Source organism: Lygodium microphyllum, chromosome 1 (genome assembly GCF_053477565.2).
Source record: "Lygodium microphyllum isolate KBCC chromosome 1, Lygodium_microphyllum_v1.1.10, whole genome shotgun sequence".
NCBI classification, from domain to species: domain Eukaryota; kingdom Viridiplantae; phylum Streptophyta; class Polypodiopsida; order Schizaeales; family Lygodiaceae; genus Lygodium; species Lygodium microphyllum.
In genome coordinates this window covers 154,221,705-154,240,787 of record NC_141135.1, presented here as the reverse complement: position 1 = coordinate 154,240,787, position 19,083 = coordinate 154,221,705, and the positions used below count along the sequence as shown (strand labels likewise).

At 40.4% G+C, this 19,083-nt stretch overlaps 1 protein-coding gene across 5 annotated transcripts in view; it reads right to left on the bottom strand.

The window, feature by feature from the left end:
• The window catches only part of LOC148041852 (uncharacterized), a 218,910-nt gene that overhangs the window by 104,407 nt on the left and 95,420 nt on the right, over positions 1 to 19,083 (bottom strand). The gene's annotated exons all lie outside the window — the stretch shown is intronic.

The window sequence follows — 19,083 nt, the reverse complement described above, 5'->3', positions numbered from 1 at the left end:
CCTATTTTTCACATTTTTCCATGTGAACATGCCCTCTTTTCACCAGAATTCCAGTTTAATTTGACAGTCGTGTCCCACCCGCCTTTCCCCCACTTTTTCCTTTTTGCTCCCCTCTCTTCCGACTACCGGATTTTTAGTTATTAATTTCTCGTGTTTTTTCGATATGAATCCCTCCCAATTTCCCCCCAACTGAGTTTTGATGCACCAGCCCTGTGAATCCCTTTCTTCCGGATATTTTTCCTTCTTATTGTCCTCCATTCCAATGCACGGTTCTTTTCATATTAATTTTCGAGTCTACTTTCAGGCCCGTTTTTGAGGTTTTTTTCCATGTGAACGCGTCCTATCTCGATCGGAAGTGTGTTTGGCCATGATAGGGTTGTTGGACACATTGTTTTGCATATTTTTCCTTCTTTCCGCACTTCATTCTGATGCGTGGATTTTCCGATATTGGTACACGTATGTATTTTCGAGCCTGTTTTTTACGTTTTTCCCATATAAACACCCTGATTTTTTCCCCGGACCTAGTGTTGCATTTTTTTATTATCTTCCCCTCGTCTCCCGGCATATTTTCCCTTTTTACGGTTTTTCGATCCGACGAACGGTTTGGATTTTATTAATTTTTATTCTTTTTTACCGTGTGACCGCGTTTCTCGTATCGTGCATGAAGGCACCTGTTTTTGGTTTTATACACCTCGGGACGCCCTCGTGGCGCCTATGGCTCGTGCGTCACGTCCTTGCCCCATCTGATCCCGCCAATGCAATTTTTTTATTCCCACCCCGCACATGCGCGCGGAACAGGGGTGCACTCCTTTTTCATATCCATACCCAAAAAAAAAAAAAATACAAAAACAAAATATCAACCAATACAATTAATAATCCTACATAGATAAAATATTAATAATAATCACAACCAAAAAAAAGAAAAAAAAATCCCCCCACAAACACCCATCTCCCCACACCCCTACCCTTTTTACATACAATTTTTAAGACAAAAATAAAAAATAAAAAAAAGCACAAAAAAAGAAGACAAAAACAAAACAAGAGAAAAAAAAAGAAAGACAAAAACTTTTTTTTAAAGGAGAAAAAAAAAGAAAGAAAAAAAACACAAGACCAAGAAAAAAATAACAAAAAACAAAAAACCGTTACCTTCTCCCGCCTACGCACTATCTCCCGCTGTCTGCCTTCGCCCTCATGTCTTCCACACCCTCAATCTGTCTCCACCCCGTGTCATCTCCTTCACCACTCCTTTCTCTTCCCCTACACCGCGGGCCGCCGCCATATCTTCCCCCACGCCTCCGACCACTCTTCTCTCTCCTCGCCCATCTCCCTCTCTCCCAGCCACAAACGCCTCCGACCGCCCTTCTCCCTTCCTCCTTCCTCTCCCTCGCCGCCTGCCTCGCCCGCTGGAGTCGCCCTCCACACGTTCTTCTCTCCCTCGCCGCCCGCCTCGCCCGCACCTACTTTTCCTCCTTCTCCTCCTCCCCGCCGTCGTCGGCCGTCCCCCCTTCCCCCACCCCTGGTTCGTATTAACCTAACTAACCTTACTTAAACCTAACTAACCTTACTTCAACAGACTAACCATACTTAAACTAACTAACCTTACTTAAACAGACTAACACTACTTACACAGACTAACCTAACTAATATTACTTAAACATACTAAGCTGACTAACATTACTTACACTAACTAACCTAATTAACCTAACTAACCTAACTTAACAAACGAAACTCACCTAACTAACCTAATTGATTTAACATACTCCACTAACTTACTTTAACCGCCTACGTTAACCTGATTAACTTAACCTACTCAGTCACCTAATTCACTTAGGCTACCCTCTTACAGCCCCCGTTTCTGCCTCTTCTCCCTTCTCCGTTGTTCTCCCGCCATGTGGCCGCTCTCGGTGTACAGGAGTGCTAGCAGGCGTTCACGAGCGAGGACGCACTCCCGATTCGTCCATGCGGTGGAGTGTTGCAATCACGCGTTCACACGCAGTCATCCTCCGTTGTTCACACGTAGCGCGGGTACCGCCTTTTAATTTCAAAACCCGCAAAACACATAAAAATAAACATAAAACACCTAAAAACTCTAAAATTTTATTAAAATTCATTATAAATTCAAAAAGATTACAGAAAAATTTCTAAAAAATTTCCAACGTTACTGAAATCATTTGGAGTATTTTTTAAATTGAAAATTCAAGAAAATAAATTGCAAAAAATTCAAAATTTGAAAATTTCTCCAAAAATACATGTAAAATGAGTAAAATTCATTAAAATTTGATAAAAATTCAAAAATTTTCCAAAAAATTTCACAAATCCCCTTGTCCCTTTTGTTAATAATTTCTCAACTGAAAATGTTTCCATAAATGGCCAAAGTATTATTTGAAGCCAAAACTCTAAATTTAATACTTCACTTCATGAAAATTTATTTTAAATTCCAAAACTCAGTTGAAAAATCATGGATAAATTCAAACACATTGTTGACACTTTTGCTGGATTTCTGAAATTTCCCCCTTACATTTCACAAAGTATTCATGTGTCCTATATCATGATTTAATTATTTTTTTAAAAAAAACAGAAAAAAATAATAAAACAAGCAAGCACAACGAAACAATATACACAATACAAATACACCTAAAATATAATTTTTTAAAAAACCATAAATAAACAAAATAAAAAATCAAAATAAAATAAAAATCAAACAAAAACAGTAAGATGCTTTATTTTTTCCAGTCAATGGTGTTTGTTTTTTTTAATTGAATTTCTTGCATTTGAAACTACTCCGTGCGCCTTCAATCTATTGCATACGCACCCCTACAAGGTATTTATTTTTTTTGCTTTATTCATTTACATAATCTCTTAACCACAATTAATTGCTAAAATAAACTATATTCACCCACTTTTTTACGCGCATTCGCACTAAACACACAATTTCTAATAATTTAAAATCAACCAGCCGTTCACTTTGCACACGCTACGTGCGCTTAAGAGGCACCTTAATTTTTAATAAAACATAAACCATCCGTCACAAAAAAGCACGCGCTGGTAAAAAAGCGCTCCACATCACCATTAATGTTTAATTAATGAATTTACATTTAGAGACCCCAGTCTGGGAATCACAGTCCGGGTTTCGTTTAAGCACCATTTCACTCTCATAAATTATAATTAAAATTTTAAGAAGGAACCGTCGTTTTCTTATTAAGGTTTATAACTTAACCCATTGTTAATAATTTCTTAAAATGAACCCTTCATTAAAACCACTTCCCCTCACTACATTTTTTTCCCCCTTTTTAATAAATACGCTTCGTGGGATGGATACGTAAAGCCCTCTTAGCTAAATCTGTTGGTCAAGGTTATGGTCAGGTCCTGATAAGATTTTTATGGTATTATGATTTGCTTATGTACTATAATTACGGGTGCGGTTTGTAGTTTTTTTCTTTTGTTTTGCCTAATAAGGGGTTTTGGGTGCCTGCTTGTTGCGTCGCGTAAAGTTTTCGATCGCATATGTGTAGAGGTCATGCTGAATTTTTTCTAGGATGTGGGTTGTTTGGAGTCGTAAATTGGTTAGTTACGTATGCGTGTGTGTCCTTCTTTTACTTGATTTCTTTTTTATAGCTATTTTGGTTGTTTTGCAGGTATTCTTTGTGATTGTCTGTATTTGTGGTGTGTGTGTTTTCCATCTGAATGGCAGCTCACGCTCCTCCTTCTATCCAGTATGTCCCGTTGATCAATAGGGATTATTCTTTCCTACTAGCTTCTAAGCCTATAACGAAAGCAGGACTTGCGACTTTCGTGGCTGCTTCATTCCCATTGATTCCAAATGATCCATCCCTGTGTAATGCATTTCTTGTATCATACAGTAAGAAGTCGGGCCGGATTCATGATGCTTCCATGGTATTGACACCCTGAGGGTTAGAGAAGGCTTTGTCTCTTTCCTACAAAGGAGAGCCCTTTGTTACAGCTAGACAATGATTCTCCAATGATGAGATTTTCAAACTGTTACAGAAGCACACCAAAGAGATTCTAGATGTCAAGAAACTGATAAACACTTCAGGAGTATCTTTTTCCATGATCCTGATCCTCTTTGAAAGTTAGTCTGCCAGTTTCTCCAAGATAGGTTTATGCCTGCCAAAACACCATCCCATTATTTGTCCAAGGAACTCTTCACAGCTTCCAGGATGGTGTTAAAAGAGATGGCTATTGATTGGAGTACTTACCTGCTTACAAAGATGGACCAATATTTTGTCAAAGTAACCAGAGGGAATGTCACAAATGTCACCTATGGTTCCTACTTATATGCTTTCTTAACATACTCAAGCCTTAAGAAAGGTGTGCTACCATTTCCTCCATCTGATCGAGTTCCTCCCCCTCCACCTTCAGAAGAGTCAGAATCTATTGACATAGAGGATCTTAATTCCCCTCCTCCATTGGTCATTCGGCGGAAGCACTTGAAGCGTGTGACAGATAAAACTCCCTCAGTTATTCCTTCAGTCACAGTTTCTGCTATCTCTGGCAATGACCTCCCTGCTTACCTTACATGTAACAATTTATTCAAGGCACATAGAGAGGGTTCTTTGGACATATCAGTCCCTTCACTGAACAGTTTAGTGTCAGGAGATGCTATTCCATTCCTTTGTAATGACATCCAGAGTTCGATTGAACTCTCAGTGACAGCTTGTGTTCAACAGCTATATGCTTCTTTCTATGAAGAATTAATGCAGTCCAAAGACCAGTTGCATAAGGCAACCTCAGAGTTAGCCTCTGCTAAAGACACTCTTGCAGATCTGTTTAAGCAAATGGAGCAGCAGACCCAAATGATTGAGATCTAGAGAGAAGAAATATCTTCTTTGAAGGTTCAATTAACAGAAGCTCAGTTAGAGGTCACTAGAGTCTCGGAGGACAAAGAGAGGATGTCCAAAGAAGCTCAAGAGTTTCAGACTCTTTTAGATGCAAAACTGTCAGCTTTACAGACTGCTCATAATATAGAGGGATCACAAGCTTTCCAGATTAAGTAGTTGCAAGACCAAGTGGCACAGTCACGGTCCATTCCTCCAAGCCCCAATGTTCATATGATTCCTTCTATCTCTAAGCAGGACTTGGCAGTTCTCCAGAGGCAAGTCACATTGTGTCCCTTGTTTTAAGATAAAGTGGAAAGATTGCAGTCCAAGATGGATTTGTTATGGTCTACATTTGAGCACTTTCAGGAGTATGTTCCTACGGACCATAGTTACCAGGAACGGGGAACGGGACTCCTCGGAACGGAGGGAACGCCCAAAGTTAGGGAACGGGAACGGAGGGAACGGCATATATATATATATATATATATATATATAGAGAGAGAGAGAGAGAGAGACAGAGAGACAGAGAGAATCAACACTTAAGTCTTAGAATCTAGAGAGAGATATCATATCAACCATAATTGGTGAGATTAGAGACATAATAATCAAGTTTCATCAATAATAAAGATTCAAAACATTGTAATTAGAAATAAATTATCGCATTCATGATTCAACATTGTAATCAACAATGTTGCATAAGTCCAACAAGTGTACATTGCAAAGACATAAAAGATGCACTAAACTTTAAAGTCTAAAGATCCAAGTTACAAGAGCCCAATTTCCAAGTCAATACTCTTAAGTTACAAGAGCCCAATTTCCAAGTCAATACTCTTAAGTTCCAAAAGGCTAGCTGCTAAGATTTAAGCGCTCTAATTCATGGAAGATGGCTCCACTGTGCCTGAATGCTCATCCTGTTGAACAACATTCTCGCCATCACCATCACCATCATCATCGTCATCGTCATCTTTATCTTTTTCCCAACGTATAAAAGAATCAGCCTTTGCAAATGATGTATGAGCTAGCAAGCGAACATTGGTGCTCACATAAACTAGGTCATTCGTCTTCATTGTACCAAGACGATTTCTCTTCTTTGAGTGAATGTGATTGAATGAGCTCCATAGTTGCTCTAAACAAGAAGAGCTAATTGTTTGGCTAAGAATACGAATAGCCAAACTCTGCAACTCTGGAGCTTCTGCCCCATAGTCCTCCCACCATAAACCAGCCCCAATATTTGTCGTATCCTCTAGTGCATCCTCTGTACCAAACATCCCTAATGTTTGCCGGTACACAGAGAGCTGATTTTTAAGTTTGCGTTGCATTTCACGGCTAGAATAAAGCCTGGCAAGCAATGCGTTCCAAGCCTTGACCACCTCAAGGTCTCTTTCTTGCATCTTTCCTTGAAACTCAAGATCCAGCACATATGCTGCAGCATGCATAGGAGAGTCATACTCATTTCATCTACTGATGCATAACTCCTTGATCTGCTCATACCTGTCTGCATTTGGTTCCAAACTCTCCAATTTCTCAATCATGCGATCCATACCTTCATAGATCTTTCCAATGCATGGATCCATGCCATCTGCAAGCCTCAACATGTGCATAATAGGATCAACCATTTGGTTGGTGCGATTCACCTCATCCCAAAAATCTCTATCAGAGACATATGCATTGCATAACAGAGCTGTAGCAATGGCAGCCCCAATCCAATTTTACATACTCATCACTAGCAAATAGCTCCCTAATTGCACCTTTGCAATAGTGCAATCGACCAAGCATAAGAAAGTTATATGCAAATCGTGTATCCAAGTATTTGAGAAGTTCTTTGTCACTTCTCTTGCGAAACTCAGCATGCAAGTACTGATGATTACATATAAATGTGATAATCTTGTTGCCTTTCGTAACAAGAGTTGCAATCCATGGCAAGTTCCCAATATCCTTCAACAAGTTATTCAAGCAATGCGCCATGCATGGACTAAAGGTGATATGTGGATACATTGCCATTAAAATGTTTCCTGCTGTCATGTTTGTAGATTCACCATCTGCCACAAACTACACTATATTTTCTCCCCCAACAGCCTGCACTGCCTCGAACCACTCGGATGCCAATACATCTGCACTCTTTCCAGTCTCTGAAGCATCATAACTACCAATAAAATATACATCTCCACGAGAATATGCGACAATGCCATGTATGGACCTATGGCGTGTGTCACTCCATCCATCTGCTATGAATGTCACTCCATTACTTGCCCATTGATTGCGAATATTTGTTGTTGCAATCTCTATGGCTATTTTCTCCTTCTGAAGCAATGTAGTCCTGATAGTTTCTGATGAAGGGGGCTTATATGTGGATCTATACTCTGCAATCTTTGTCACCATATTTAAAAAATAAGGTGACCTGGCTGATTTGAATGCAATATCGTCATGGTAAAAAAAGCGTGCCACTGCTGCATCTGTTTCCACTTTTTTATTTGGTTCCCATGAAGTGTGCAACGAACTTTGTCTAACACCACGACCTGCTGCCATTGATGGCCCACGAGAAGGCTGGGTAGCCACTAAACCTGGTGGTCTTCTACATGAAGCACCATGCCCTACTGGCCTTGGAGTCCATGTTGTTGGATCCACTGCTATATTTGGAGTCCTCCTGGCATGTGAATTCCCCATAGAAGTGGCTATGCGGTCAAGTAACTCCTGCTTTTTCTCAATTGATACATTGGTGCAAAAACGCACCTCTTTTCCCCTCCTCGTGTAGAAGATGGGCCCTCACTTTATCAGCCCCACTAGTGCGAGCATAAGAGCAAAGTTTGCATTTCCAAGGGCCAGCCCCTCCACCTCTCAATGGCACCCCTACATCTACCTCATCCCACCATGACCAAGTAGTGCTTCGACTTCATCCAATTGTTGACAAAGTACCTACTAAGGATGATGAAGATCCCATAGATGTCAATGCTGCCATCTATATAAAAGTGACAAATAATCAGTAAAGTTCAATAAAATTGCAGAAATTTGCAGCCAAAATTTCAACATGCGTGTGTTAAATTTTTAACAATGCTAAAAACGCCAGAACTTTGGTGCTACTTCAGCCTGCATTCCTTTTACTGAAAATGCCACAAATTTAGGGCATTCTAACCTGCATTCCCTTGCTGAAAATGCCCAAAAATTTGGAGTATTTTCAGCTCCCAAACTTGGGGCAATGACTAACTCAAAATGCCCCAAATTTGGGGCATTCCAACCTGCATTCCCTTGCTGAAAATGCGCCAAAATTTGGCACATTTTCAGCTCCCAAATTTGGGACAATGACTGATTTAAAATGCCCCAAATTTGGGGGCTCTTTTAGATCCCGGGATGATGGATCCCAATGCCCCAAATTTGGGGACATTGCAGCCAAATTTAAGTCCCAAATTCCAATCCTTGAGAAAGGCCCAAATTTTGAGACAACTACTAACAACTGAAGTCTGACCCAAAATGCCCCAAATTTGGGGGAGAATCGAGATAATGATCCTCGAGACCTCACCTGGTAGCGGGCAGGAGTCACACCAGGCAAGAGAGGCGGGCCAGGCAGGCGGGAGAGGTAGGCGGGTCCCAAGAGTAGGTGGGAGTAGGCAGTGGGGGTAGGCGGGGCAGGAGAGATAGTCGGCAGGACAGTCGGTAGGGCGGGCGGAGCAGTCGACCGAATCAACGTGAGCCAGGGAGAGTCGGCGGGAGTGCAGTCGGTGAGCAGGAGCAACAACGCAGTCGATAGAAGTGCAGTTGGCAGGAAACGGGAGTGCAGTCGGCGCAATCGACGGAAGTGCAGTCGGTGCGAAACGGGCCAAGCAGTCAGCGCGAAATGGACAACAAGCGTCAAACAAGCCCGCTCAAATAAAGGTAAAAATAAAAAATTAAAAAAAAAGTCTTGTGCTGGAACGGCCGTTCCAAACAGGGAACGGCCCTGGAATGGACAGGGAACGGCCCTGGAATGGACAGGGAACGGACCGGAACGGGAGGGAATGGGTCAGGAAACGGGCTGGAACGTTCCGCCAACGTTTCCTGGGCTCAAACCCCTCGGAACACGTTAATCCGTTCCTATGTGCCAGAACGGGCGTTCCCTGTCTCTATGCTCCAGACCATTCTTTCTTTGTCCACTATCAATTGCAGAAGTTGGCCTTCTATATGAAGCTTTCAAGATGGATCTTCCTCTTCCAGAGGATGGTTGGAGTGGGACTTGGTCTCCTGATTTGGTGACAGAAGTGGTCCGTATGGTGTTTGAAGATTCTGTGACGACGAATACCATGTTACTGTCTTACATGTATCTACGAGGTGATCTGTTGATTTTAGATGATGTAGATCTGGCCTGGTATGTGAGGAATGTGGTTTTGCAAGCTGTTTTGTATGTCAACTATTTGGAGTTGCGGATAGAAGACATGTTCCAGTGTTATTCTTCAAAAGTGGCTACTTGCCCTGACAATTCATGGCATTCAATGATTGATTCTATGGTCTTGAATCAACGACAGAATACAGCTTCTACTTATATGCAGAGCACTAACCAACTGAGGGTGGATCTTCTAGCTCATCTTTCCAAGAACCATCCATTTGATTCATCTTTTTTTTATGCCTATCAGAGAATATCTGTCTTAGGTCCCTCTATTCCTAGCCTATTGTACTATCAACAAATGGCTCATCGCTATGATACCTATCTTTCCCTTTATCAAACCAATTCAGCAACTATCTTACCTATTATTTTCCAACCTCAAGGTTTTAATCAAATTCCTATATTTACCTATTGTTCTTTCATCGAAGATCAAGTTTTTTCCCCTTCTCCACCATGTCCTTCACCATCTATCCATATACCTTCTACTTTTCCTGTTTATCAATTGACACCTTTCCTAACTGATTCACTTAAATTTTCAGCCACTCCTTTATCTTATTTCTCCTTTTATGATTTTTCCTGCCCATCTCTTCATCCTCTTTTACTTATTCCACTTCCATCTCCTACCAATTCTATTTCTCAACCCCCTCAGTTGGTTAGTGAGTACGATGGATTTGATCAGTAGATTCCAAGAAGAAGAGAATGGAGCTCGACTGATTCTCTCATAGGACCCCAGATAAACTGGCCAATAATTCCAGGGGACTCGACTACTGCTAGTCAAGCATACCAGAATTACCTCCATTTTGCTCACCAATATTCACAATCTCTAGATCCTTCAGTGAGATTAACAGCTCATTTTGCTTGGTATCTAGCATACATGCATAGGTATTCTCATAATGATCAAAAGGCCATTCCAAAGCTTTGTATGAATGTCAATGTGAACATTGATTTCCAACAGTTGGATGTCCTCTATTTTCATGCCCTATGTCTACCTAGCAGATACCTTGTTTTGCTAGAAAGGATGTGCTGCCTGCAATTCTTTCAAAATCCTCCCAAGACATTTGTGCATGAGTCCTTCTCCATGGATCGTTTTCGAAACCACCAAGCCTTCACAAGGAATCACCTTCATTGATGCCTTTGCAATGTATTTTGGATGATTCTTAATGATATATATATCTCTTTTTGGAGGTGTCATTCAAATGGTTGTGTTAGTGTTTGTGTGTGTTGTGGGTTAATTCTATATGATGAGTTCGTGCTGATTGAGAATAATTTGTTCGAGAGCTCTTTTCAAACTATTGATGGTGGATGGAAAGACTATGGTGGAAAGCTGAAGATGAACCTCTTATATCCTTTACAAATTTGTTATGGCTTTTAAATGATTATCAGATGAGTTAATGAATAACGAAGTTTTCCTTTAGTAGTTTTTTTTATCAGATACAGGTAATAAGTTGGGGCCGTGGTTTGGCGAGATTGTTGAAGATCCTACGAAAGATAAAATTGAGCTCTTTAGTGAACTTATATTCTTATTTTCCTTAGGTCGCGAGGACGCTTCCTTTCTAAGTGTGGAGATATGTTAAGAGTGGAAAAAGACTGAATTTTTGACTAATTTTTATTGTTTTTTAGGTCTGAATGATTGATTTTTGATGAATTTAGAGTGATGTATGGTTGATAATGGAAGTATTTGAGAATTTTTTGGATGATATTGATTATGTTTTGGAAGTTCATGATGATTCTCAGTAGAGATATGAAGCTTTGTAATGTTCTGATAGGTTCTGTTGAGGTTCTGAATGGTTCTGTATACCTTCTGTATAGCTTCTGTTTTGTTCTGATTTTCTTCTGTATGAAGCATGGATTGATGATGGATGAAGATTGAGATCTTTTGGAAGCTTATTGAATAGTTTTTGATAGTTTGGAATGATTTTAGTATGAGTTATGAGGTTCTGATGACCTTCTGTAACCCTCTGTAAACCTTCTGTAAAGCCTCTGTCTCTGCTCTGTAACTGTTCTGTATCTGCTCTGGTACTGTCCTGTTCTGTAGACCTTCTGTAAGTGTTCTGTAGAAAGTATGTGTGACTTTGGGAAAGTTTTCTAACTTTTGGAAAGGATAAATCTAAGTTCAAAAGAGCTAAAACAAACGGAAGAAGCAGCTGTTGAAAACTGAAGAGAAGACTGAGTGACAGTGACAGTAGTGAGCTATGAAGAGACACTGTAGTGGCTCTGATACCTATAATCTTCTTTCTTCATGTCTTTCCTTATGTGGATATTAATCATTGGAATAAACTCTTTTAGGGGTATTTGACATTTATCCATGCTATCCATAAAAAGACTTGTGAAAGGGGTCACATCCATGAAAATTTTCAGCTTGCCTTTGGCCCCTATGAATTCCCTCAAATTGACCATCGGATCTTGAGTTGATAAGAACCTTTTGCTCAAACTTTGATTGATATGGCTGGTTAAATTCTTTGACTTTGAAAGGCTCCCCAACCTCAAAGTTAACTCCCATTTGTTAAACATTAGTGCTAGGAGCTAGGATTTCTTGGATAGGTGAATCTTGCATAATGGGATTTGCTATAGGAACCAACCTTTCACTAAGAAAAGTCATTACCTTGTCAATCTTGGAATTAAATCCCATGCTAGAATTGGCTTCAAGAAACTTTTCTAACTTGGTGTGAAGGTTCATGGTAAGGTAGAGACAGCTGGCGGGAGAGACACGACTTGGGGTTCTAGCCAGCAACTTCCTGGAGAATCGAAGACAACTCTCTCGTGCTCATTCTCGATATAGCTGACTGGGGGGGGGAGGCACCGATACAAAGGACTCCCGCATTTAATACTAGCTAAATACAATTTCAGCACTAGAGCAAAGCTTCTGGCCTTCAATCAAGTGCCTCAGGCCCACCAATTCGAGGAAATTGATGGTATCACCGTAATAGAACCATGAAACCAGCCTTCCTCTTCAAATAGGGTGGCAAAACCTGATCAAGCACTTAATTACAGCAATTAATAACCGAGCATAAACTCAAATCCACACATTAACTTAACAATCTTGGACATTATACACCTCGTTGGCCCCAAAACTGGAGCCCCTTTCAGTATTTCTTTAACTTTGAATGCCAATGGATGCTATACGAGTTGAGATTCCACAATCTCCTTTTCTGATCGAAAAGCCCCTTGCTATACATACAATCAGCAAGAAATTTGAGCCAATTGCCCCTTAATTTTCACCAAGGACTTGCACAAATGGAATCACCTACTAGCTAAATGCTGCCCTAATTTACAATGGATGGGCTGGTATCTAAAATCCATGTCAATTCCAAAATTTTCAGGTGCTGATTTCAGTATACAGTGCTTTCTATTGTTGGCACGGGTCCCAAGGTGGCTATCAAACCCTCGTTTTCGCTGAAATTTAGGATTTATAGCAGAAATCCTCCTACTGCCCACCAAAGCTAGCTGAAATCTACTGAGAATGGATGAGAAGTACTGAGATCTTTTGAAAATTTACTAGAGAAGGTGAGAGAAATCCAGGATGAGAGAGAAGTCTGATTTTCTTCACAAGAAAACCCTAAAATTTAGCTATTGCCTGCTCCAACCTGCATTTAATGTAGTCACCTCTACTGTCAGGCACCTCCAAAATGCTATCACCCGATCAACAATGCTGTTTTCAGCCCTTGGAAGGTGTCTCCTTGCTATTCCCTACTTGTTGTTCAGGCCCCCAGATCGCTGTATTCTGCAACAAATTGTTGTTCTCTTATCACAAAATGGACCAACAGCTTCCTCTCTCTCTTTCCTAGGCTGTAAAAATAATTGAATGGCTGAGACCTAGTCCCCCAAAAACGTTTTTTCGATTTGCACGGGTAATTTTCCCAAGTGGCAACCTTCTAAACCCATTTTCCAAAACTATCTAGCTATTTAATTGATTTTCAAAATTAAATAATCCTAAAAATTAATTTTTTCCCTTCTAACCCTACCTGAAATTAAATGTATCCATCCATCCATAATTAAATTGGCTAGGCCATTTGCAACTTAGACTGGTCCCAACCTCTGTTGACCCCTAGACTGGCATATCTAATTTTTGAAGGAGCCTTTGCAACCTCCTTGGAGTCCAAGTTAAGTTATCCATACCCAATCATCCACAGGCTGGTGGTCAAAGAGAACAAGTAAATCAAGTCTTGGAACAATATCTCCGCTGCACCATCAACTACCATTAGAATGATTGGTTTGAGCTCTTGGCCTTTGCTGATTTTTCTTATAATAATAGTATCCATGCATCTACCAAGCAAACTGCTTTCTTTGCAAACTATGGCCAGCATCCAAGGATGGATGTACATCTCTCCAATCAAGTAAAGAACCATATCGCCCGAGATAAAGCTCGGCACCTAGCAGATACACACTAAGAACTCAAGTAGCAGATCTACAAGGCTTAGAATCAGTACAAGCACTATGCGGACCAGCATCACCTCCAATATCCAGCACATACAAAGTTGGTGATAAAGTCTGGTTACTCAGGTATAACCTCCAGACAACAAGGCCCTCCACCAAGCTACACCACCAGAGATTTAGACCCTTCACTATCATAGCCAAAATCAACTCAATTGCTTATCGACTCAAACTCCCCAACACTATAAAGATCTACCCTGTTTTCCATGTTTTCTTGCTCGAGCCATACCCTAGCTCACCACCAAGGAGGGGAGAGAGACCAAATCCCCCACCACCTGTCTAAATTGAAGATCATGAAGAATTCAAGATCGAGCATATCTTAGACTCGAGGATCTCCTGACGTAGATTGGAATACCTTGTTCACTGGAAAGGATATGACATCAATGATCGCACTTGGGAACCTGCAAAATATTTTCAAAGAGCACCTCTCAAAGTTAAAGAATTTCACAAGAGGAATCTAACGAAACTTAGACCAAACCACCAAGAATTTCACAAGAGGAATCTAACGAAACTTGTAAAATTTGTAGCTATAGGAGGGGGTGATGTCACGGGCATGCAATGATCAATTGTACGGGTTAATTCTTGCTCATGCCATATGAATCCACACCCTGTGCAAATGCACCCTTAATAGGACATCCTTGAGTCAACGATGCGAATCCAACCTTGGCATCTCATCATAGAACCTTCTAAAAGATATGCCATGTCATCACCTGCATCATCGATGAGTCATCATAGAACCTTCTAGAACATAATCATGTCATCACCTGCATCATCGATGATATCATCATGCAACATTCAAGAAGATCTTTAGCTACCCTCCAACACCTATAAAAGGAGGGGTCACCACAGATCTCCTCAATCTTGCCAATGTCAGTCTTGGGAGCTCAAGGAGTCGAGACCTCCAAGTAAGTAACTTCGAGTTCCAGTTTTAGTTCTTGTCTAGTCATGGTATCTAGTCTTTTCTTGTCTTCCATTATACTCCTATTGTCTTGTCACCTCGTAATCTCATAGTACGAGATCTTGTCTTGTATCTTGTTCATCCCCATCGAGGGAGATCTTGTAATTCTAATATCTTGTATCCATACCTACGGTCCTGGGTTGTGGGATCTTTCATATCCTATCAAGTCTCGTTGTTTATACCTACGGTTCTGGGTTATGGAACTTCCTATATCTTGTTAAGTTATCATTGTACCTTGTGATCCTATGTAGGATTATCTTCTTGTAACAAATCTTGCATCTAGTCTACTCTCTTGAGCACAGTCTATTGCTCCCATAACACTTGCCACACTCCATGAATCAAGTGCAAAGCTAGTTATCTTGTGTGAATACCCACTAGTGCCAAGGGTACACACCTTTAGGATGAGATTACCTTAGAATGGACAAAGATTGAATGAAAGTTAGTGTTAGAAGAGAAAGAATGGGATGTCTTGCATCCCGCACCCAAGTCGACGTGTGAATGGGGCTTGAAGGAGAGGATTAAAAAGAAAAAAATTAAAAACTTTAGTTTTCTCTAAAAACTTACCTCACTTACATGTTCCTTGCCATCGCCGCTACTAGCCCCTCATCCTATTCCCATGTAAATTCCCCCCCTCCCCCCAAAAAAAAAAACCCATCACTCTTGTAGGTGTAGTCCTTCCCAAGCTCATCGCAAAGAAATGACAGCCTTCCACCATGCAAACCCACACTTGACTAGATGCAGCAACAATGAGAAGAGTCAGCAACAATGAGAAGAGTCAGCAATAATGAGATAAGAGAGGGGGAGGATCCCCCCTCCCCCCCCCCCCCCCCCAAGGCTCTATAAAGCCTTGAGGCTTTAAGGCTATAGCATAGTTTCTTTGGATGCCGTAATGTACACACACACACACACACACATAAATTTAGATGCGCAACAAAGGGGAGATAGCACAAAATATAGAGGTTCAAGCAATCTTCTCCTTCTTCTTCTTCTTCATTCTTCTCTATCTACCATTCAACAGTCTATCCATGTGCTTTTGATATGGATCCTAATTAAGAGATAGAGTGCTAGTGTGCCATTGCACCTTGGAGAAGATGCAGGATAAATACATTGTTTAGTAACTGCTTTCAAATGATCTTTTGACATCGTCTTTGCATCTATGACAATGTATTTATCTTGCACCTTGGAGAAGGTGCAACATAAATGCATTGTTTAGTAAACACTTTCAAATGATCGTTTGACATTGCCTTTGTGTCTGTGATAATAAATTTCATGAAGGAACCAGTGCTTAGTGACTAACTAAGGAAGTTGTATGCACATGTCAAACATGACTTGAAACGACAAGACAGATCCTTCGTCAAAGGTGATATGGTCTTCATCCGTGTACAGCCTAAAAAGAGTTCACTGTCCTTGGGAGAGTACAAGAAGCTATGTCTGAGGTATTGTGGACCTTATAAGATCATCAAGTGCCTAGGGCCTAATGCTTAAATACTACAGCTGCCTGCAACTCTAAAGATTCATAATGTATTCCATGTTAGCCTATTGAAAAAGTATCTACCTAATCTGAATCATGTACTTGATGATCAGAAAATTGTAATGCCTAGCCAAGGCGTTCACTAGGTTAATTAAATAACTAAAACATGCAATCAAGGAAAGCGGGAGAGAAAGACCCCTGATGGGTTTGTCCTAGGAATGGGTGGTCTTGGTGAGTTGAGAGTTTTCTTCAAGAGCTAAACAATGATCCTCCTAGATAATTTTAGATCCTAACCTTATGTCATTTTAGGGGACCAGAGTCAAGACTATAACCTACGAGTAGAGGGATTGGAATGAATTGCTCACCCTCATTTTTCACTCGCTTTGAATCATGTGTGATATGAGTATGCTTTGGTTCAAGTGTTATGTGCAAATCAAATGCTTAAGACCATTAGGTGATTGTAGCTTATGTAGAAACCAGTAGATTCAAGTCAATCCTTGTGCGAACAGCTAGAATTTTCCCCTACGAGGTGGACTCAAGCAAGTCTAAAAGACAAACTCCATGATATTCCAAGGAGCCTTGGATGATGCCATTTAGGAACATATCTTGATAGACCACCAAAAATTGTGTCACTAAAGGCTCTTCAATCGCGCACATCACATGTGCTATCAGAGCAAAATAATAGAAACAAGTTATCAATAATTTATGCATATGTTTATTTAATATTCTTGACTTGCAAGCTATGAAGAGAAAAATATTTTTAAAATATCATAAAGGAAATATCCTACATGATATGATCTTGGATATCCAAGCACATTCTAGAACCATGAACACAAAGCTCCAAGAAAAGAAATTCCTCTTGAAGCAAATCAAGCCACTTGAATTTACAAGAAAGAGACCCGATGTTGAGACTAATGTTGAAGTTTGGATTTAGATCCTTGGAGATTATTTTGATGCAGTAGGAACAAGTATAGCTAATAAGGTTGTTATTGCAAGGTTATGGTTGGTATAAGCAAGGCATGCTTATGGTGGACGTAGTAGTGCACGGACAACGCTACCACTAAAGCCCTTGTAAGCTAGGAAGATATCAAGAGTGTAAAACAAAGAACAATTTCTTTTCCTTGCACCAACGAGAATTAAACCTGGAGGTCTATTATTCTGAATTTGTGATACTATAAAAGTATACACCACCTAGGGATACTATCCAACACGTGGCAAAATTTTTCTATGGACTAAATAAACCCTTGGATACTTATCTAGGGACCTTAATGTTGGCTGAGTTATAAGATGCTCTCATATGAGCTAAAGCCTTAATCACGCCAACCAACTTCTTCGAGATAGCTACTTCTCAAAGGACACTAGTGACAACCATGATGACTCAAAAGACCAAGAAAAGAGGTGCCACAAGTGCAACATTCGGAGTATTCCAAGAATTAGATAGTGATGATGGCCTAGAGCCCAAGATGGTACATTGACACAAACTCTTCTACGAACGATAAAGGGATGGAGACATTGGGTTTATCAAAGGAGGCTCTTATAGAGATTATAGTGGAACACAAATGTGGGTGCAGAGACAAACCTTGCAACATGGCCTTCATTGGTTTAACCACCAAGTTGGCGAGAAGGAGACAAATGACCAAGATCAAAGTGGAGCTAGATACTGCATAGAATTGGTACATATAGGGTATCTCTACGCCTTTCTTGACTAACTTTTGAGGGACATTGAATGATAGCTTGAGATCCAACATGATTTCACTTAGCCTTTGGTTAGTAGCATATTGGAGCTTGGCAGTTGGCACATGCTTTGTGTGAGATATAGAGAGCCAAACAAGACTCAAAGACACTACCTATGGGACTATCTTAAGGCCTGAGAGTTGCATAGGAGAGCCCTTAAGACAGACTTCCATGGCATATCTAAGATTATAATAGTAACATAAGGAGCAGCAGCTTGGGTCAGCATCAGCGGTCCAACATGGTGATACAAGGATCCCAAGGTGATCTTATTTTGTTCAAGGATCTTCAAGGATCCAAACACGGGAGAGGCTATAGGATGGCTTTGAGTGTATGAGGGGAGATGTTTTCTTGCATATCTGGGATGCACCTTCTTCCACTTTGAGTCACATATGGTTTGGCATTACCACCGGCGCAATTGGCTGCTTATTCAGCCCTTGTGAATCCGATGTACTTTGTAGTCCTTTACAAGGCTTATTTTGTACTTTAAATTTCTTCTGAAGGTTTTTCCTGACGTGTTATAAAGCCAATTTCTTTTCTTTGAAAGAAGAAAAGCATTGTATTGGCAGATACAGGCACACTGCACAGTTTTCTTGACCACGAATTTCAGCAGAGTCCATCAGAAGGTACTTTCCATATGCATGTTCCAAGAATTGCTCTACTTTATGTGAATGATGTTATAGTCACAAGCAAAAGTGATAAGAAAGTGGATGCAATAAAGAGGGACTTAACAAAACGCATTTGATATTTCAAACATCGGATTGCTGCACTACTTTATTGGATAAAAGTATGCATATAGAACAAGGCATTTACATGTCAGGAATCAAGAAGGGTTGCCAAATTCTTGCTTGGGTCATCAGTGGTATCATGGGCTCACAAGAAGTACGATACAGTATCCACGTCACCTTGTGAAGCAGAATACAAGGGATTATTCATAGTCACACATGAATGTATCTGGCTCAGGAGGCTTGTTAGTATCATGCTTCATGATTAGAGGGAGGCTACATGTATACAAGAACATATTTGGCTTAAGAGGCTTGTTGGTAGCATGCTTCATGAGTAAAGGGAGGCTGCATCCATATCATGTGACAGTGAAGAGTGCTATTGCAATAGAACATAATCTAGACATGCCACTATGTGTGAGAGGTGACAGACACTGGATAGATGGATACCATGTATGTGTTCACAATAGAAAATGTGGCAGATTTCCAACAATTTTCTCCCAAAGGACAAACTTGATACATTCAAATTTGTCATTGGGATGAGAGTGAGAGATTAGTAGTGTCTGCAAGAAAGCTATGTC